Source organism: Spermophilus citellus (genome assembly GCF_964194105.1).
Source record: "Spermophilus citellus genome assembly, chromosome: 10".
In the NCBI taxonomy this organism is placed as follows: Eukaryota; Metazoa; Chordata; class Mammalia; order Rodentia; family Sciuridae; genus Spermophilus; species Spermophilus citellus.
Genome location: NC_138197.1, coordinates 43,193,915 through 43,213,494, shown reverse-complemented (window position 1 = coordinate 43,213,494; position 19,580 = coordinate 43,193,915).

Here is a 19,580-nt window from a genome sequence, read left to right as displayed (position 1 = left end):
GGTACACTAGTACATTGTTGGTGGGACTGCAAATTGGTGCGGCCAATTTGGAAAGCAGTTTGGAGATTCCTGGGAAAGCTGGGAATGGAACCACCATTTGACCCTGCTAGTGCCCTTCTCGGACTATTCCCTGAAGACCTTAAAAGAGCATGCTACAGGGATACTGCCACATCGATGTTCATAGCAGCACAACTCACAATAGCTAGACTGTGGAACCAAACCAGATGCCCTTCAATAGATGAATGGATAAAAAAAAATGTGGCATCTATACACAATGGAGTACTATGCAGCAATAAAAATGACAAAATCATAGAATTTGGAGGGAAATGGATGGCATTAGAGCAGATTATGCTAAGTGAAGCTAGCCAATCCCTAAAAGACAAATGCCAAATGTCTTCTTTGATATACTGAGATCAACTAAGAACAGGGCAGGGAGGAAGAGCAGGAGGAAAAGATTAACATTAAACAGAGACATGAGGTGGGAGGGAAAGGGAGAGAAAAGGGAAATTGCATGGAAATGGAAGGAGACCCTCATTGTTATACAAAATTACATATAAGAGGTTGTGAGGGGAATTGGAAAATAAACAAGGAGAGAAATGAATTACAGTAGATGGGATAGAAAGAGAAGATGGGAGGGGAGGGGAGGGGGGACAGTAGAGGATAAGAGAGGTAGCAGAATACAACAGTTACTAGTATGGCATTATGTAAAAATGTGGATGTGTAACCGATGTGATTCTGCAATCTGTATTTGGGGTAAAAATGGGAGTTCATAACCCACTTGAATCAAAGTGTGAAATATGATATGTCAAGAACTATGTAATGTTTTGAACAACCAATTAAAATAAGTAAATAAATAAATAAATAAAAATTTTTTACATAAAAAAGAAAGGATTACATTTACTTGCAAGTGGAACATAAAAGGCCATTACATTTTCTATCTCACACAGACAATTTTAAAAGTAAACAGAAGGGGTTTACAAGATTTGGTTTATTAATAACATGCAATTTATTTTTGGTACAAAACTAGGTTTATTCTTTTGGGATGGGCAGAAATATGCAAGAAAGACAGAAAGCCAAGATTTAAGGAAAGACTCTGAAATAAATTATGCACACACAGACTTGGAACAATCTGGTCCTGGGGTAACAAAGTAACAGGTTTTTCTCCACATATTTCCCCCACCCCCAGACAGGCACCAAGTCGCAGTATGCAAACAAAAGGGACATATTGTAGAGGTGATTCATACAGCTGGGAAGACAAAAGGCTGGACCAGCCAGCCAAAGCCAACATTTAACAACTGCTGGTAATCGAAAACTTGTTTCTCTCTTTTTGAAGAAAAGTGGCATGTTTGAATAAGTGGCATATTCTTTAAAGATTCCATTTTTAAACATTAACTAATAGACCTCAAAATAACCACCAACTTTCCTTTTTTATAGAAACCCAGTTTTTCATAAATATCTGTCTGTGCTTTCATCTACATATGTGCTGCTATCTTCCCATAAACTTGATCACAGTGTAATTTAGTCTGTATGGGTAAATGTAGAAAGGCTCTCAGATGGCTTAGAAGAAATAGAACAAAATTAGTTTGGATTTTTTTTTCCAAGTGGATTGTCACAATCTGTGCATGTTATTTCTTTTATCATTACATTGGTGCAACATTCAGATTCCCTTTCCTCCTTTATCCACCTCCCATTTAAAATAAACAGGGGAAAAATTAAGAGGGTATAATCACCTCTAGATCCTTTATAAACATTATACAATAGCTAAGAGACTGCAATGCTTGAATGGCTGTTGCTGGTTTAAACTTGGCATGTGACATTGAAGCAATGTATCTTCTGCTGTGCTCAGGAAAAAATCTCAATCAGAGTTCCAAGCACAGAGAGGCAGGGGAGAAATTTTCTTGCTATGTTGTGTTGTAGCATTCCTGAATCTGGTCTCTGTCAAGATCTTCCTTCCAAGGAACCTCCATTTTAACATAGCTGCCAATAGATTCCACTAATAGGCTTTACTGCAATTTGTTTGTAGAATTGTACTTAGTCTCACTTCTAAGGAAGTTTATATTTCACATGTTTGTCTTGTATTATATTAAAACGTGATTATTTTCTATTAAAAACACAAAGTAATTAAGATAAATGTGAATGTCAAAATCACAATAGAAATATTTTGTACTTCAAACAGCTCCAAGATAGCCTCCAAATATGGATGCCCTTATGAACTTTTTTCCATTGAGTGTCACTAATAAAAGGCTGACAACTAGAGTTTCAGCATGTAGTCAGAAGTATTCAAAATAGTTAGATTTAAAATATGTTTTTAATTCTTCTAGATTTAGTTGATTTCTTCCTAATGTACCCTTCTAGACCTTTTACTCACGTTTTTAGGATGATGATTTTCCAAACAGGTCACTTACACATTGACACTCTTTCTCTCGAAGTAGCATTTTCTATGGAGTGGAGGTCTTGCCTCATTTTGTGCTGTACCCATATTTAAAACAAGTGCTACAACAGTCTTGGAGTTCAATAAATTGTTGCCTGGTAAATAAGTGTAAAGTCTACAGTCACAACTTAAGTCTAAAGTCACAACTTAAGTATGCAGAAAAATCTTTCACATTGTATTGAATTTAACTTCAGTAGAGACTTCTGGTCCTGTTAAAACTGTTAAAATGAGATATACCATCATTTCACAATAAATATAACCCAGTCACTTCCAGGTCAATAGCTTCCTTGAGGAAATGCTCAGCTTTTCAAGATTTCACCACACATTCCCTTCTTTAGTTTCAGTGAATACCTGGGTTTAGAAGAGCCTAGCAAAAAAAATGGCTGGTCATTGGTTTAAGAGATATGTGGCAAAAAAAAGGGGGAAATGAGCAATGATGTTCCAGGGACAAAAGGCTGACCTCCAGGGAGGTCATCCAGCACTCAGATCCCTTAGAGTGTTTTTCTGGTCAGCCTGGTCACAGCAAACACACCAGTACGCCTTCTGCATTCCAGCCTACAAGAATGGAAAATAAGAAATAGTGGAGGGCATGAAATTTCCTGATTGAAGACATGACCTAGAATTTGTGTACATTTTTCTGCTTATAGCCGATTGGCTCCACCTTGTTTCATGCATCATCCTGATAGAGGAGTTAGAGTGTTTACATTAATACTTTCAATACAATAGAAGGTAGGAAAATGGGTGAAACAACATATAATAAAAGGTGTTTAAGCATAAAGAATTAATTCATTTTGAGAAATTAGGTAAAAACATTTTATACCATGCCTTTCAGAAAATGAACTAAACGGGTTATATTGAATTGGTCTATTGCATGACTAGTTATTGAACTTCAGCTATGTACGTAAGTAATTAGAAACGAAATAATTAGAGAACCTTCTCTAAGGGGAGTTACGAATGAGTCATTTGGTAGAATTTTACTACTTGACCAATTTAAATATAATGATGAAACCTGGGTATTTTTATTTTTTGAGGCAATTCATAAAGAGTTTTGAGACCTGTGATAAATTGAAATAGAAATGCTACTTAGGATTATGATACAATTTCAAATAAACTGGGTGCTACTGAGGAAGATAAAGACTCACTATGGGGAGGAAACTTTGTACAACTTGAATCTTGTCTTTATATGATTACCTTATAGACTCAGGGTGGGTTCTATAAGAAAAGCACCAAAAAAAAAAATGTTTCCTAAGTCAGAAAGTGGGTTGGTGGAAGAGGAATCTTTTTTGTTTTCTTGACCAACACTGCAAGAAAACTTAGCAAAATGAGTTTCTTGAAAAGTGGGTGTTACCATCACTAACTTAAATCAATGATGACTTGAGTAATCTAGAATTGGACACATTGACACTCTAATAAAATCCATACTTATGCATTAACTAGGCAGAGGAAGAATGTCTTTTGAGTAAGCACATACTGTGTTCTGCCAGAGTTCTGTCACCATCAAAATCATGGCCTTTGCATGCCTTGATAATTCCTGTGCAACTTCAAGGTTATTTTCAACCTCCCCTCCTCCTGAGGTAACACTCTTCATCAACTTTTCCATATCTCTCTGTAACAGGCCTCTCAGAATTATAAACATGATTTAGTCTCTTCCAAAACAAAAATAAATAAATTTCCCCTCATCCCCATAACTGATTCTAGCTTCCTTGAAACTTTCCCATTTCCCCTGGGGCCAAATGCTCCTAAAATGTAGTTCTCACTCAATGTTCCTGCCCATGTATTCCCGTTTCAGTTCCTAACCAAAATCTGTCTGACTTTGCTTCCACAACTACAACTAATGTCCTATTACTAAAGTCAACAGTGGTCAGTGATCTCCCTATTTCAAAATGAAATAGACAAATATGTTGTCCTTATAAAACTTGAGTCCTGTGTGACATTTGACTCTGTTTTTCACTCATACCAAAGTTCTAGTTTCCTTTAGCTTCTGAGAAATTACTCCTTTTCTTGTATCTTTCTGGCCACATCCTCATCTGTTTAATGATTTATATATTCTATTTGCATATATTCTCCATTGATGCAAAGATCTAATATGCCCCAAATTTTCTACACTAAGGAATCCATAGAAATTCAAATAACTGGCTTATCCTGTTCCATTATGTTGTAAATATAACAAAATTGATTTTGTTAAACCAATAAATTGCACCATCAACAGTTGTAACTTTTAAGTGTACATTAGAATCACCTGGAATATATTTCCAGAAATATGGAAGACCAAGCTGAGAATAGAGAAGCACTGAAATGATATAATTTATAAAATTGTTAAATATGCAGTCAAATATAATAATAAAAGAAAGGGAATCCTTAGGTACCAGAAAGGAAGAGAAAACTCAAAAGCAGAAAAATATCTCCTAGTGATACAATTGTGGCTCCTGAGTACCTCAATCATTCTTGAAGGCTACCATGTAACACAATTATATGAAAAGAAGATGTGGCCTCTCATCTTTAGAAAATGAAGCTTAAGCAATGTCACCTGAATGTGGCTCAAATCCTTGAAGTTATGCCCTAGCCATTATCAAAGAATTAGACAAAACTTTGTCTATGGATCAGGAAAAGTATAAAAACAGAAACAATAAAACTTTTTTATAGATCTTGGACTAAGGAAAGACCACTATAAGAATAGAGTATCAAGGTCAATTGCATGCTTATTTGTGAGGTCTAAATATATACTATCTACAAGACATTACATACATATTCTAGAACATTAACTTAGCACTCTTTCAGGATTATTGAAATCCCTGAATATTTAACAGAAGCAAACATTTTCACATCACAGTTTATATTCTACCGACTTCTGTCAATTTCACAATAAAAAATCAAAGACTTCAAAAGAAACAAAATCCCTTGAAATCATCATATTGAATGAGGCAGAAGACATTTATTACTCACCTAATTTCTTCATTCATTTGATGCGTATTCACCAGACATCAGCCCTAAATCAGAAAGTCTTCAGGGCACTCCACATACAGAACATGAATATTTCTTTTTTTTGTTATAAAAATTTTAATGTAGTTTATTTATGTATTTAGTACTGGGGATCAAACACAGGGGTGGTTTACCACTGAGATACATACCACAGTTCTTTTTATATTGAGAAAAGGGCTTGCTAAGTTTCTGAGACTGGCCTCAAATTTGGGATCTTCCTGCCTCAGCCTCCTCAGTTTCTGGGATCACAGGAATGCACCACTACACCTGGCTATATGTTGCGCTTTATAGATCCCTAACCTTTTGAAAACTGATGAGACAACTATTGCCTTTTGGCATTAAAGGACTGAAACCAAAATCTTTGAAGTCTTATCTCAGGAAATAAAGGCAATGCCAAAACTACCTGCACTGGGATCTCACTGCACTGTTACTAGAGAAGCATAACAGAATGGTCACAAAGGCATCTGCTTGATGAAACAGAGGCTTGACAGTTCCACCTGCGATCACCAAGAGAAATCAGAATCATTTCATAGTTCACTCAATCCATTTTTCAGCTCTGTGGCCACTCTGCTGGTGATGGGAGTTGTGTTTCCCCGCCCTGACCAGGTCTCCCAGATCCACCCACTCCACCTTAGACATTCCTGTGGGCAGCAGTTTATGCTGACAGAATATGGCTGGAGGCAGCAGACGATGTACATGTCTGACTTTGCAAAGGCTGTGGGAAGGGTGTGCTGTTGTTGAATACTCAGGAGGGACATGAATTCTAACTGTATACCAGTTTCTTCAAAAACTTCTCGAGGGGCTGGGGATGTGGCTCAAGCGGTAGCGCGCTCGCCTCACATGCATGCGGCCCGGGTTCGATCCTCAGCACCACATACCAACAAAGATGTTGTGTCCCCCGAGAACTAAAAAATAAATATTAAAAATTCTCTCTCTCTCTCTCTCTCTCTCTCTCTCTCTCTCTCTCTCTCTCTCTCTCCCCTCTCTCACTCTCTCTTTAAAAAAAAAAAAAAAAAAAAAAAAAAACTTCTCGAACTGCTGTACCTCCTACACAGAACAGATGTGCAAATTGTAAGGATCACATTTTTAGACACATCTTCATTGAAGATTTATAATTAAAATCTCAAAGTTCAGAAGCAAAATCTTTGGTTGGCTGTTTTCAATACAAACTCTGCCTTCTGGATGTCTTGAAATACCAACAATATTTTACTACTTTACACTTAAGATGCTTTTGATATACTGAATATTTCTTTGGCTGTTTGCTAGTTGGAGGTTTATTCACTTATTTGTTTTTAGAGTCACATCTTTTTAACCTTTCTGCTCTGTTTTCCAAAAGGTAAAAACTTAGATTGCAAAAGTTACAACATGTTGCAAAGGTGCAGATAATACTCAGATATATTTCTTCATTATTTTCCTGTTCCTGATTGCCCATGAAAGCTGCCTAACCTTACATATTTCAGAACTGAGCAGAAGTGGTCTGTTCTTCCTTAAAATCTGTGAATATTTCTACATAATTTTTAATATCACTACCTAAATTGGTAAAGATAAAACTAAAAAGAAATCTACAAATAACCTGGCATGAATATTGATGAAATAGTGCCCAATAAGGTAATATCAAACAATTGAATAGGAAATAAAAACATTTGGATGTAAATTATTTAGAAATTCAAGGGTTGTCCAGTATTAGATATCCTATTAAAACGATAATTGATTGTATTAGTACAGCTATGGAAAAAACTCACAAAAATGCCTCTAAGACTGATGACAGTTCTTAGACAAGGTTCAAAGTCCACAGCTATTAAAAGTTAATTAGAAATAGATTGGTACCATGAAATGCCACTTTTGTCCACAAGATGGTTAAAATAAAACAAAGGGAAAATGTCAAGTTTTGGTGAAGATGTACAGCTACCAGAACTTTCCTACACTAGTCAAAGAAACATAGATAGGCATAAAAATATGGAAAATGTATAACACAATCCTATAACACTGAATATATACATGACCATTGATCCACCAATTCTTCTCTTAAATATACTCTTGACCTATATTGCCTTCACGTTTCCTTCAGCTTGAATTTTTTTTTTTTTTTGGATAGAAATCTTCCTTATTCCAAGCCTTATTCTAGCCATCTGACCTCCCTTCCCTTGGTAACTTACTTTAAAAAACTTGTAAATTATTTATCTGACCTCTTAAAGTTCCTTGTCACTTTCACAGCCCAGAACCTGCTTTGTCAGGGACCTTGGAGCCATCCTTCTCAAATACACAGATAAAATCCTTCTCAAATCAACAGATCTATCTCCCAGTTTCTGTATAAGGTTTGGAGGCTAACTTTAGTTGATACCTGTTTCAAAGTTGTAAGACTATCTTCTATTCTAGAGATAGGTAATTGAGTGTGGCCAATTAGAAAACAAAAAACATTCAAGACCATCTTACCCCAGCTCCTAATAATTCTCCCATGCATTCTGCTCTTTCTACCCATTAAAACAGACTTGGATAAAGCCCTCCTTGTTAATTTTGATGCAGGTTTTGACTTGATCAACTCAAATTCAATAATGTTCATAGCAGCACTCACTACTCAAAGTAACCTCGAGCAGTTGAGTGGATGTTTATGTCATGGTATATTCACAAAATAATACTATTCAGTCTTAAGAAGGAATAGTTTGTAACTATAAGCTTGAATATGAATTGCTTTTCTAAATATGATATTAAGCAAAAGAAGCTATCACAAACAAATATATATGATTTGATCCAATTAGTGTAAATTACAAAAACAAGTGAAACTTACCTACATTTTAGAAATTAAGGCAGTTATTATACTTGGTGAGGAGAGCAAAAAGGTTACTCAAGAGGCGCTGATCATTCTATTTCTTGATCAAAGTGCTGGTTTCATAAGCATATTCAGATAGTAAAATTCCAATGCACTGTATAATTGCCAAAGATGCACTTTTCTTTATGGGGATCTTGTTAAACATACTGATTTCAGTACTGCAATCCTAGAGCTTCTGATTTAGAAATATTAGGATGGAACGTGAATAGGAGCATTTTAAAAAAATAGGTGGTCTTGGCACACTTTGAAAAATACTGCTTTAGAGTGTTGTAAGGTAATAAACTCTAATTACAAAGACTGTCAAAAAATAATGAGAATACATGTACGACTACACAACCAGTGAGATTCTACATGATGTACAACTGGAAGAATGAGAAATTATACTCCATTTATACATGATGTGTCAAAGTGCATTCTACTGTCATGTATAACTAATTAAAACAAATTTAAAAAGTAGTAACACTTTAATGTGACAGAGAAAAAATACTGAATAGAATTTTACCAAAAGTAGCATTTTTGATATGTTTATATAATAAATAGGTACAATTATTTAGTAAGTACTAAAAAAAAGTCTTTCTATTTCAGGCTAAGACAAAATGGCTTATAACCATTTTTTCAAGATTCTCCAGATCACTCATGGTTTAGGAGTGTGGACATTGATATAACTGTGGAGCAAGCCGAGTACTACATTTAGCAAGTACATGGAGGTTGAGTTGAAGGTGATGTAAATCTGGCCCCACTATCTGTAATTCTGCCACCTCCACCATTCCAATACCCTCTATACGTTCACCCATTTCCCACAGTATTGCAGTGAGTAGGAATGTGGTTAAGTATGCCATGAATTGGACATAAGCTACCTCTTCTGACTGCTCCTCCACCATGCTGTGTATGAGTTTCTCAGGGCTTCTCATCCTAATTCAAACCTGAGGGCAGAGTCCTCAGAGAACAATAAAAATAGACCAACTATAACTTCACCTGTTTTCTAGGGCTAGCTGTGTGCATTAACTGAGCCATACCAGGCTACTCAGCCTAAGAATGCCTGAATAAGATACTGTTTTATTTAGATTCCAGTTAGTTATAAGTAATTTTTAGAATAGTATTACAAATAACCAAAAAAAGAAAATCTAATAAATAAATTATATTTGTCTGCTGAGTATAAAATACCAAAACCCATAATATATTGCTTCAGGGAAGAATAAAATCACTGAACTCACTCAGCTACAGATTCATAAAACAATCCTTCCAACTCCTTTCTGTCTTCTTTCCTCCTACCATCTTCCTTACACAGTATTTTCTCTACAATAGACATGGAGTCTACTGTTTCACCAGTCTTGTTTTTCTGATTTGTCTTTTGACTCATTTTAAAACTAATGGATTTGTGTTTGCCACTTTTAAATCCTCAGATATCTTCCCTGAATCATGTGATCTGCCCCCCCACACCTTTTGCTGTCACTTTGATTTTGAAAGAAGTAAATCAATACCATTCCTTGAAAAGCCTTGGCACTATTGTGGGTAAATATATTGCATTCAGTTACTTTTGCGCACTAAATGTTGCTTGATATAATACCAGAGCATCCTCTGCTGCACCAAGAAAAAAAATGCTATTTTGAGCTGTGAACCAAGGATTGATTTCTTTTAAGATATAATATTTATTTTATGTATTGCACCTAACCTTGTTATTTGTCAAATTTCATAGAAGCCTCCATTCTCTCATTTGTGTGCCATCCAGGCAGCCTTCTGCAGAGGTGAGGAGTTTTCTTTGTTTCTTTAGCTTATATTCTGGTAAATCCAACTATTGCCATTTAATCCAATATACTCTTTAATGCCATCGTGTGCATGTTCCAAATCACGCCATTAAAGTCAGGAAGCCTAAGTGGGCTCTAACACATTTCAATCTCTCAGTTTCTATTTCCTCACACATCAAATGGAAATATTAATAGTAAGACCAATTTGTTATATTGAAAATCAAGGCATAATGCAGATGAAAGTATAAAATGAAAAGCAACGTGCAAATGCCAGTCAGTCCTGTATTATCAGAAAAGGTAAGCAAAGATTGTGTCATTAGAAGAATGGGTGATTTTCTCCCAGCCATTACCATTTTCTGCTGTCCTTCACAATGGTAGAACTCGAAAATGAATCAACTGGATTAGCCACATTCTCAGGAACTCTATTCAAGATGAGACTTCAGAAGAAAACAAAATCGAGCAGACACAAGGTGCCAATATGAGTCAATGATCTGCAACCCCCAAGGGTGCATTCAAGTCCACTTTTATTCCTAATACCCCAAAGACTCTCTGAAGTCTCCTCCAGTCCCTTACATCTCTACTCTAGTTCCATGGGTTTCAGTAGATAACTTCTCAGTTTCTGTTTCAAAAATACAAGGACATGGGTGGGAAATCTCAAAATCTCTTTCCATCTAACTTACCAGTGGGCCTCCATTCACAGCCTGTCCTTCAATGGAAAGAAAACTAGCCCTGTAACTGTACTTCTCACTTTCTACTACATCATTCCTGTGAACAGTTTAATACATTAAAGTTACCCCATCTTAAGGAAAAAAAAAGTCCTTGAGAAACACATCAGTTAACTAGAAATTGACCTTCCTCCTCCCCTTCAGAGCCAAATATCCTCAGAGGTTGAATGCTTACTGTTTCTACATCTGACAGCCTCCTCCTTCTTCAACCCACTGTAATATGGCCTCTTCCCAATACCCAGAACAAATGGAAACTTTTCAGTCCCTTCCTTCCTCAAATCATGACTTTTGATTTTGTCATTTACTTTCCTTCTTAAAAAAAAAGTAATTTATTGACACAAAATTTATAATAATTTTTTTTGTGGTACTGAGGATTGAACCCAGAGCCTTATGCATGTGAGACAAGTACTCTACTAGCTGAGCTATATCCCCAGCCCCAAGATTCATGATGAATTTTAAACAAATAATTCAACACATTTAGTACAGTTACAGGATTGGGCAACCAGCATCTCTTCTAGCTTCAAAATATTTTCATCTCTCCAAACCAAACTCCCTTACCCATCAAACAGTTTCTTCACCTTAGCATCTCCTGTCCCAGGACATATAATTCTACATTTTGGCACTATGGATTTATCTATTCTAGACATTTTATAAAAATGGAATCTTAAGATATGAGGTCTTTTGTGTCTAGCTTCTTTCACTTGACATGATTTTCTGGCAGTTCATCTATAATGAAGCATGCATCAGTACCTCATTCCACATTAGATTGAATAATATTCCGTTGTTGTATACAACACAACTTGTTTATCCCTTCATCTTCCTTCTTTCTTTAAACATTCTCTCTCTCTCTCTCTCTCTCTCTCTCTCTCTCTCTCTCTCTCTCTCTCTCTCTCCAGCTAAATTATTTTGTTACTTCTTGCAAGTATAACACTTAGTATCATTTGTAGAGGTTTATCTACATTCTATTATGTATCAATGCTTCAATCCATTTTATGTTCAACTAAATATTTCACTATATGCAGTGCCACATTATATGTACACATCCCCTCAAATTCCAAGATCTACATCTCTCAGGTATTTTTTCTAAGCTCTCAGATTCAGATATCCAACGGCATATTGATACCATTGCTTATCAATTACATATACCTGTCATACATATTCTTCAAATAAAACATGAAAGACTCAGGTCACTATGTTTTCCAAAAGGTGTTCCTCCTTCTACATTACCCTTCTCAGTAAATGGCACTGCTATGGAATCCCCTCTCTAGGCTGCCACATTCAATCACCAAATTGCATTCAGTTTATCTCTTTGATATCTCTTGAACCAATCATTTCAAAAAAATCAAAAGTAACCTTGGCCAAGCCATTATCCTGTATCTTGTGTTCCTTAGCTGATAGACAATCCTCTAGGCCTAATCTATTTTCCACATTGTAGCCAGGATATATCTCTAATATACAACTCTTTCTGTGCTAATACCATGAAGAAGAAATTTTTTAAATATCTCCATATTGCCTTCAGGATGAAGTTGATACTCCTTAATGATGTTTCTTTGACCCTTCAATAACTGATTCTGCTGGCTTCTCATATTTAGTCACTCTCCCCAGCATTCTGCATTTCATGCATAATAGATTAATTTTAATTCCAAAATAGGCCACATCTTTTCTTTCTCTTTCTTTATTTTTTTTTAAGTTTGTTGCAAAAATTGCTCTCTCTGTTGAGAGCACTCCTCTCACAAAACTATCCCTGCACTTCATCTTGCCAATTCTTACTCATCTCTGAAAGGTCAAATGCTCCCTTCCTGCCCTCAGTACAGATTCCATCTGATCCTGTGTGCTTGGTTGCTCTACATCCTGAACTACTCTTGGTGTTAGTTGTTCTGCCTTTATCTCAGGCTTATGATCCCCTGTTCCTAATTTAAAAACCTAGGTTCCTATTCAGCAGAATGTCTTTCTGTGCTATTTTTGGGAGAATATTAAAGAATATTTTTGTTAAAATTTTATCATTTCTGAATAAAAACAATCTTCAGAGTTTGTACTTCCTTTAGTCTTCCTATTGTGGGTGGGAAGGTTCATTTTGAAGACTGAAGTTGGGTCTAAATAAAGTGATTCTCCTGGAATCCCACTGATCATCTCCCTTTCAAAAATCAAAGGTCAGTTTATATGGAAAGATAATGCATAACTGACAGGGTAAGTTCTTCCTTGGTGCTTTTGCAAAAATACAAACTTCTGGAATTGATAGTAGAGGATTATAGTAAAATGGGAAGAATGTGCCACACGGAGTTTATTAACTAATTGAAATTCAAAAGAATAGAAATTGAATACCATTTATTACCAAATGGAAAGTCTTCTTTTAGCATGTTTTGGACAAACAGTATTAAGGATTTGTATTTAGTTGTTATGATTTGAACATTTGTTTACTCACAAGAAAAAATCCATATGTTGAGATAATCCCCAGTGTAATAGTATTGAGAGGTAAGGCCTTCAGGTAAGTGATTAAATCATGAGGGCTACCCACAATGAATGAGATTAAAGCCTTTATAAAGAGGCATGGAGGAGCTTGTTTGTTCCTCTGCCACCTGAGGAAAGGACAGGAAGGTACCATCTGTGAAATGGACACCCAGTTGTCTAGCAGCTTCACCTGGGAATTCCCAGTTTCTGTTTTTAATTAAATACCTAGTCTAGGGTAGTTTACTGTAGCAAACCAAATGGACTAAGACACTACTCACGATTTTGAGTGTTTTAAATATGTCTTTCTAACAGGTGGTCAACCAGAAAATACAACATTTTTTTTTCCTGAAATATTTTGGAAAAATCTCCAAGGAAACAGAGTAAAATATTGGCTAAATCAAAAGCACTAAACACATATTAGTGTCAGGGTGAAAAACAGTGAATAAAATTGGAAATTAATACTCTGATTTCACTGTTCAGTCTAAGTGAAATAATAAAAGAAGTAGTGAGACTGGTGAAAAAGAAACTAGATTTTTTTCTTAAGTGATCCATCCACATTTCTGAATCACCCACTTGTGACTTTTAAAAAGTATAGTGTTCTTGGCATGTGGAACAAAGTTAAAAGGATAAAGCAGTACTTTATCCTTTCAAAGTCCACAAAAGATACATTAACTTATTCTATAATTTAACATTTCAAAAATTGCTTTGGATTATGTAAACATTCCATGAAACAAATCTTACACTAGGATGTACTAGGAAGAATCTTGTATCAATGGTCAAGTGCCCAGAATTCTGAACAAAGATTTATAACTTGTTATGTAACCTTGGACAAGTCACCTAGCTTTCAGTTTCTATGCCTCATTTTCCTCTCCCCTGAAACGTTAGTTGGTTTGGACTAACTGGTCTCCAAGGTCTTTTTCAGCTGGAGTTCTAGTGTGGAATAAAACTGAAAAGCAAATGTACTTTTCACTAAAATAATTACTTGCTACTGAGTCTAATTGCTTCCTTTTGGTAAAAGGACATGCTCATTATCCTCATTTTTATGTGTGTAGCACTGTTTTCTATTTACACAGTGTGCCCATAAAGCTATGTGATATTTTTTGAACAAACATAGAAGCACTTATTCTTGCAAATGAGTCTTGTCCCTTCTTAGGTGGCTAAGTCCCAAGGTTGCAGACAGATTCTACTGATGCTAAGATTTATCAGTTTGAAACTCTTAGAATTATCTTCTGAACTGAAAATAGGTACTTTTGAACTTACTTAATATTTTATGCATTTATTCACTTGTCAAAGATATCTTCTCTAAAGATAAATCTTAATCTTTTGACTGTGTTTTCATTTTTTATAACACTGAGAAATATTTGTAACACTGAGAAATATTGGACATGAAAATAGAATGATAAAATTGAATAATATGACATTTGGTTTCTAAATTATGTGATTTGATTATAAAATAGATGAATTTTCTTGTGTGACTAATATAATAGTAAGTTTTTATAAAATCTCAAAAGAATGATTCTAAATGTGGCTTGAAGTGTAACAGCAGCATATTTAAAGGAAAATATATGCATTCCCATGGAGAATACTTTGAAGTACCACATTCTCCGATTATTTAAGTTTTAATATGGCTTGTTTTTAAAAATCAGTTTTATTATTTTATAAAAGCTTATTTATAATAAATATAATATTTGTGTTCAAAAGAATATATATATATATATATATATATTATCATATGCTATTAGAATTCTGCTTTTATTTTTCTGATACCCTATAAATCTCTTGTAACAGGATGTAAATTGAGAAAAAGTCTCTTTACAGTTGTCATTTCTTCTACTTGTGGACACCTAATGTTTTCCCACACATTCTGTTTTCTCTCAGTAACATGAAAGGGAACAGGAAATACTACAACTCCTACCACTCATATACATTTTCATGTCAAAATAGAGACAACAGTCTCGACCATAACTATCTACATACAAGCTTTCCTATATCAGGAAAGAGTTTTAGAATTTCTAAGAAATTTTAGAAGAAGATATTTAGAAACATTAAAAACACAACTGAGTTATTTTCTGACATTCCCAAATTTTATTCTCTTCCCCCTCCTTCATTCCCTTACATTCTTGTTTTCTTTGTTTTTAATCTAGACTTTTACATTCTACCATACTGTCATTTTTTTCACACTAGACACAAACTATTTTAAATAGAATTTTTGTTTATTATTTGTTTTTTAATATGACTTGTTAACACATTCCACTTGAAATATGGTCAAGAAAAAAAACTTAGCAGATTTCTTATTTGGGTTTTAATTTTGTATTATTGTCAATACTGAGTCAACAACCCATTATAATAAAAAAATTTTAAAGTGTGGAAAGGTTAATATTATACCATGTTTTTTTTAATAATACAAATTTGCACCTTTTACTGGAAGTAGCTAAGTCCTGTCCTTGACAGGATACTTGGGGACAATATAAGGTAAACTTGTGGGCCAAGAACAATGTACTTCACCAGAGCAAATGATCAATGATTCTCCAAAATGAACTTTATCTTTCAGTAGAAAAATCTTTTTCTAGGAGTACTTAACACAGCTTCCTATACAGATTGTATGCATGTGTGGGCACCTCTGTGTGTGTTATACTAATTGTATAATACACTAATAAAAAATACTGGGTTTTATTCATGAAAAATAAGTTAATAAAAGGAACAGCATATCTTTTATGAACTAAGCAGCATTCCTTGACATCTCACTCCTCCCTTCCCACCAAATATGTGCAAAGGAAACTGAGGATCCTAGACTCTCTCTCCTTCCACACTTGTTTTAGTCCCCTGGAATTCATGCTCCAGGGTCACTAGACTGTGGGCCTTAGCACAGGCTGAATCTCATTATCTAGCTAATTTTTATGCAATATTAAAGATTCTCTCTTGACATTCTTTATCTGTAATTATTTTCTGACTATTTAAATCCAAGAGCAATGATGCTTCCTGTGTTCCTGCAGTGTCTTCTCCTAACTCTCACAGTAGCACTTGACAGTGAGATTCTACATTATAATTTCTCATTTCCTTGTGTATGTTGTTCTGCCTCTGATGCATTCTATACTGCTTGTACATAATTCGTACTTAATAAATAATCTATTGAATAAACCCTTGCAAAAAGTGTTTTGCCCATCAATTTTATTCAGAACATTATCTAATCATCCATGGCCCTCCATATTCATGTTGATTCTCAAAGTTAGATTCTGAGCCATCAGGTCAAAATTCAGTAATACTCAAAGAAAGGTCTGGCAATTTCCACCTTGTTCATGGTTTTGCACTCTTCCTTGTTCATGGTCTTTGCACTGTTCCTTTGTGTTGAATCAACTCACTGCATCTAAATACAAAAATCTTGGCTCTAGTGCTAGATTCTGATGCTTTGGCTCTCTTCAGTCTGGATTTACCAATCTCCATTTAGACTTATCTGCTTTGAAGCACTCTCAAAAACAACAGAGAAATTCAGCTCCTGTTGCTCCAGAACTTGTCATTGGATGATTGCCTCAGACGTTGGGGATAATTCTTTTCCATAAATGTTTGGTATGGTTTTAGGTACATGACACAACATGACGACACTGCTCATTTAAATTTTATTTTATGATTCTTTAATGTACTGATTCTCAGAATTCCTTTCCAGTTATATAAAACTTAAATAAATTAATATAAAGCTAATCCATTTTTAAATTTTATTGAATTATAAGTATTTTGATATGCAACACTTAATTGCTATGGTTAAATGTTATAAGCATATAATGTTTAATTAATAAAATGTTTTAATTTTATAATAAAAGGAAATAGGATTCTATAATCTGTTCATACTCCTATAGAAATCTATGCCTTTGCTTCACTATATTTGCTGTTACAATGAAAGTTTTCATCTTTAGATGTCTCTAAATGAATCTTAACTGACCCCTGCCACTATTACTTTCCCAAATATAATCCTGTAGAGAAAATAGGAGAAGAGCTTAAAATGTTTACCAATTAGCTACAGACCATCACACACTAATAACTATGAAATATACTCTTCTCTCATCTTCGAGTACCCCATTATTTCACTAGTGGTATCAAATGTGAAAGCATCTGAGTTCACATTAAACCCCAAAGAATTAAGCACGAACATATGAAATTTATCTGATGAAAATTATTAGTTTTATAATGTATATAATTCATGTACTTACAAATTACAATATGCTATAATATAATGCAGTTTATTTTTACATCTTTAGTCTTTAGAAGTAGACACTGAGAATTTTGCTTCATGTGGTATTCTGACTTACATAATGCTGAGGCAAAAAAAATGTCAAATTAATTTTCTGATACATTTTCCCATAAAAATAGCCATACTTGGAAGGAAAAACAGATGTAGAAGGGATATAAGGAAAAGAGAAAAGAAGAGAAATCTTCATTAGAAGATTTTTTTTTTAAATCAGAAATTACCTGAATTTATTTCTGTTGGAATCCTTTTATGAATTAACTCAAGCCTACATTGTTCCAAAAAAATTTAAAGAGCATCTGCAACCAAAACATGTTTTAAATTTCCTTTAGTAATGTATTTAAGTAGCATGTGTGGGCCTCTTAAATTGACTAGTGTGTATGGTCTAAAGAAAACTGATTTGTGGGAATTAAGAAATCTTCTGGAAAACATTTAAATCTGCCTTCTACTGGGGTCCAGGCACGCTGTGGGTATGGTGGGTCCACAGTGAAGAGACTGGCAGAAGCTTATTTGCAAGAGACACTGAAAAGCAGGGAAGCCTTCCAGGAGAAAATCGATCTTTAGAGAAGAAACTGCCCTGGTGAATTTGAGCAAGTATCTAACAAAGCTATAGCTATTGGGGGGAAAAATAGGAATGTGAAAAATAAAGATACAATTATCTGTATCTGTCCTTGGGCCCTAAATTCATGCATAGTCTCTAGGGAAAAATATAAGGATATATGACTTTTAAAAAATAATTGTAATAATGAAAAACTGTGCAGGGACCTAAGCTAGTTTTTTTTCTCTCTCTCTTCCACGTGCCCCTCTACCCTGTCATTTGACTTCTATTTTTGGCAGAAACTACATCTAGTATTTTCTTCCAAGAAAAAAGAATCTTGCCTTATAAATACAGAAATAATTCCTATACTAAGAAATAATATTTGTGAAGTGCAATAAGCCAAATGGTTTCATGGCTGGGAAAAATCTCCCCTCCCTCGAATCTATACACTTTCAGAAACAAGGCAGCAATGATAAGGTTTTCTTGTTAGACTCCATAAAGGTTACTTTAGTAAGTATCTTATAAGTTACAGACACATATTACTGTTGAGGGAAAAGTAATTTGTTGTAATCATTTTTAATTATAGTTATTTTTAATTATCTTTGCTGTATGTGTAAACATTAAAAATACAAACAGTGCTGCTAGAGCACAGATGGTTGGTGCTTGTTACCCAGACTGTCAAGCCTCATTTGAACACCACTGCCTCCTTTTCCCTAATTGTAAGGAAAAGCAATAAAGTTGCTTCTTGCAAACTATTTTCATGTTTCAGAAAACTGGTTGTTACTAAGGAAGGGAAAATCAAGTTACAGAAAATGTTGTCACCCCTTCTCTTTCAAGAGTGATGCTTTTGAATTCCTCTCCTTTTACAACCCTTTTTGCTAGAAATGGTTTTGGGGTTCCCAGTGGGCAACCTAGATATGCCCATGTTTGGTTTTGCTCCAACTCAGTCAACTAGCCAAGACCTACAATGATTAAAAACAAACAAACACAAAACCTCCTCCATTTTCAATCTTGAATTATGTGAAATGAAAGGACAACATGAAGGGTGCAGAAGAACCAGTATTCCATAACATGTCTGCTTTTATGCAGGTCCATACATAATAACCAAAGTAGAATTATTTAACACTCCAAAGTTTTAATGTTAGTATCTCACTTATGTCAAAACATAAGTAAAGAAAACAGCTCCATTTTTTTTTAATTAACATAAGCACTTTTATATCTGCCACCTGGTGGCCAGTCCTGGAGTAGGCTGAGCTACAGTTGGAATGTCCCCAAATAGAAGACTGCCCAGTGAATTTAAAACCAAAAGTCAAAGCCTACATTATAAGCCAAATGTGAAATCACTCAAATCAATGCATAAAAAGAATCTGCTCTCAGCTTAGCTTGACACTGATCAATAAGCACTATTCAGTGTAATATAACTATCACACTATTGTTCTATATTTAAAACTATTGTCCCATATTTAAAATTGTTTTATGCAGGCATGCTGGACCATATTGATGGCTAAATCAAAGTAAATAATGAAAACAAGCTAACAAAAAGCCCCAAAACTTTGATCAGTTTTCACACAAAATAATATTTTCTATCTAAATGTAGAATTATAGCTAAAAGAAAAAAAAAATCACATTTCTAAAAGTGGATTTCTACTC